Consider the following 3,847-nt stretch of genomic DNA (forward strand, 5'->3'; position numbering starts at 1 on the left):
CGGCAACAAACCAAGAACAGAACAAAACGACCATCACTGTGGATCTCCATTCGAATTCCACCTGCTCCAGTGCTGGCCTCGCAGACTGCGGCTGATGCAAATCAAAGGTTTGTAGCAAAGCCTGCTTTGAGTCTGTTGGCACCATGTATAGCATGTGCTCACAGAGTGTCTCTGAGCCACATTTTGGTCATTCTCATAGTATGTCAAATGTTTTCATAGCACCTTTGCACACTTAATAGTGAGCAGTATAGCGTAAACATAACTTTTACACTAGGAAGCACAAAATTCAGGCGACCAGCCTTTTGGTGATTCTGACCTGATTGTGTTGGTCTGAAACTAAACTTGCAATATCTCCGAGGTATGTAGTCCTGTCTAATGAAAACCCTGTGACACAAACTAAATTGAAATAAAAGGTTTGCGATCATATCGCTTTACCTGGTATATTATAAAAGCTGAGCACTATTAATATCTTAAAAATGAAAATATTCTTAACATTGTCCAATCAAGAGAATTGGGGCTGTATAAATGATAAAGGAATCCTGGTTTCAAGGTCAATTATGCATTGAACTGCTAATCACAAGTTCATAGCTACCAGCTGCCACTTGGGAGAAAACTGAGGCTGTCTGTTCTAGGAAAGACTTAAAATTTCAGAAACCTAAAGGATCAGGACTAGCCTGTCCTGCATGGTCTCTGTGTGTTGGAATTGACTGGATGGCAGTCGGAATGAAGGAAAGGAATATGAGTCTTTTAGGACTTAACACTGACCTTCACATTTCAAACAACTGTATCTGTTAGTAGTTGTCCTCTGAAAAGCAGGATAAAGTTAGAGACACTGGTAATTCATCCCTGCACTCTGAAATGGTTTGGTTTGCTGTTATTATTTTTGATCTTGTTTAATATTTACTTTATCTGTCAATTTGGGGTGACAGTTTCTGTAAAATAAAGTAACTCTGGTTGGGGTGAAAAAGGCTTACACATGCGACGAGTAGAGATCGTTCCTCTTAAAGTGTAGCTGAGGGTTTGCACTGTGCCCGAGGCTCAGGGGTTTTGTTTCCTGTGAAGCGAAGAGGGGTAGTTGGCACAGGAGAGTCCAGTGGGTTGGCAGGCAGAAAAGACAATAAGGGCAAAAACACCCTGCCGAGTTTAGGAATTTTCCATCAGGTCAACTTTGCATTCTGGAAACAGCAGGAAGGTCACCTTTCCTCTGTTTCTTCTCCTCTCACGTCTTGGTGCCTTCGATTTCCAGAATTTAGGCTAGGTCACTGAATGGCTCTTCTGTCATTTCAACTAAAGGTCTGAGCTACTGCAACCTTCACAGTGCGATTAACCACTTTAATGCTTTACTACATCACTTAGAAGATATTTATGTGATCACTTTGTGGACAGAGGCTGTACCTTAAGAAATATTTTTGTGTGTTATATATTCCTTTTGAATCAAAACTTTAATTTTGCACATGCTCATTGAAGCACAGCCGGGCGGCTCAGTCTTGGCTGAGCTGGTGGGTATTTGGGCTGGCTTATGGAGAGCCGTGCCTTTCTTCTGAGGAACTACCGTAACTTTCCTGAGCTTGAGATCATAGGTCTTTCCCAGAACCCATTCTTACAATTTTGCCTAAATTCCACAGTGAATCATTTAGCGTCATTTGTGTGCCAGCAGCCAACCTGACGATATTCTATCTTTAGTGTTCAACTTCAAGGATTTTTATCTTTCTTGGAAAGAAATAAAAAGATATAACATCAATTTTCTACAGTTAGACAATGACTGGAATCCTTGGTGAATTTGTTAAAACCAAGAGACCAAGTTGTCCAACTAACTGGAGGCCTGGGATGGGGTCAGAATCTGTCTTTTCAAATAATACTCTTCCTCAGGCATGTGGAGGAGCTGTTGCTAATGGAAAGGGGAAACTTGGAAGATCTCCAAGTGGTGCTGAATCCTCAAGTCACTGAGTGCTGAAGTACCTCAAGGAACTGGCATTATTTGATGCTAATACCCCTCCTCGAGGCCATCCTCTCCCCCCTTTCTCTCCCATTAACAAATTTGTGGAACAATCAGACACTTAGAGAAACGAAAAAGAGCTAACATTTTACTGAAAAACTACTGCAGACACATCCGGTGCTAGAGACTGCATTCTTTTTGATCTTTGAAACAGTTTTATAAGGTCAATATTGCTGTTGCCGTCTTCTTTCATTTTTTGATGGTTGGGGAGGGCTCCGTCAGAGTATCTTGGTGGGGACAGTAAAGCTGGGGTTTGACTTAGGCATATGTGATGACTAAGCCAACCACATGTTTCCTGCACAACCACCCAGACTTAGACCTTTCATCTTCAGTCTCCTGTAACTGGGGCGATGGGTTAGGTGGTCCAGCAAGAATCCTCAGAGACCTGCCCGGCAAGAAGGAGGCAGTTATTCCGCCATCCCTCCAATCCTCTCTGGTTCTCTTCCCCCACTTCCTAGTGAAACCCTAAGTTTGATTTCTATGAGGGAGGCAATGCTATAGGAAGTCTGATAACCCGACGTAGAAAGTATTAGGAATCGATTGCACCCCCTCAAAAGAGCTATGAAAATCCTAATTCCTGTCATATGAATATGACCCTCTGGAATAGAGTTTTTATTTTGTTATGTGATTGAGGTTATACCGGAGGAAATGCAAAGGCCCACTGCCATCAAGTGGATTCTGATTAATCCCCATTGTATATAGGACTTCCAAGGCTGCAAATCTTTTTTTTTTTTTTTAAGACTAGTCAAGTGCAGTAGTGACCGGGGGTGGGGGTGGTAGACAAATAGGTCGGCCAGTAATTGACTGTAAGCAATCGTTGTGAGATCTCACTACCTTTGGACCAGCCGGCTGCAAATCTTTTTAAGAGCAAGGCAGCCTAATCTTTTTCCCAAGGACTGGCGGCTGGTGGGTTTGAACCAGTGACCTTTTGGTTAGCAGCAAATGCTTACCGGACAACACCACGAGGGCTCCTTATACATTGGAATAGGGAGGTCTCTAAACCTAATTCCTTCTGAGGTGTGTCTTATTAAAAGGGAAAAGAGACACACGCAGGAGAAGACACATTATCGAATGATGGAAGCTGTTCTATCTCAGATCCATGAACTCTAAGGATCGCTGGTGGTCTCTTGAAAAGGAAGGAGACAAAGAAAGACCTTCCTCTGGAGTGGTTTCACCTCTAGACACTGCTCCTGGCCCACCTCCCGTTTCACTGCCACAGCTCCTTTTTCTGAATCGGACGCTCTTGTCCCTCTTTATAAGGAGCCGTGGATTACATGGGGTCCCCCTGTGTAATCCAGTGTCACCTTCCCTTTCAAAACCCTCCATCATATCTGCAAAGTTCTTTCTGCCGTAGCAGATAACACAGTGCCAGGATCTAGGGATTAGAACATCTTCAAAAGACCGTTATTCCAGCTATTACACTAGCCTACATCAGAGTTATTGGAATTGGCTAGGTTTCTAATGGGTCCCCTCTTCTACGTCTGGGAATGTGCATTTTAAACAAGCTTCCTCACAGTTGAAAATCAAATGTAAGAAATGGTAAGTCACTAATGTATTTTTGAAGAACGGTGGAAGACTGAAGTTAGTAAAAGCGTTTGAAGATAAAATAGGAGCCCTCTACACCCGTGTAATAATTAAACAGCTGAAAGTTATATTTGGTCTACTGTTTCCAGGTTTGCTTTGTTAAGAGTCTGCCTAGAAATCAGATGGAAAGGACAATGTGTAGCAGCTGGTTTCAAGGGAGAGTGTAGGCAAACCGGTTCTTCTAGTCTCTGAACTAACCCGCTTATTAAACATCTCTGCTCTTTGTGGGGGGCACGCCGCCTCATGGTTCCTCCTTGCCTTTGGCCT

The sequence above is a fragment of the Echinops telfairi genome, unplaced genomic scaffold, assembly GCF_000313985.2.
Source record: "Echinops telfairi isolate 266 unplaced genomic scaffold, ASM31398v2 ScPeMD7_4;HRSCAF=17, whole genome shotgun sequence".
Lineage (NCBI taxonomy): Eukaryota > Metazoa > Chordata > Mammalia > Afrosoricida > Tenrecidae > Echinops > Echinops telfairi.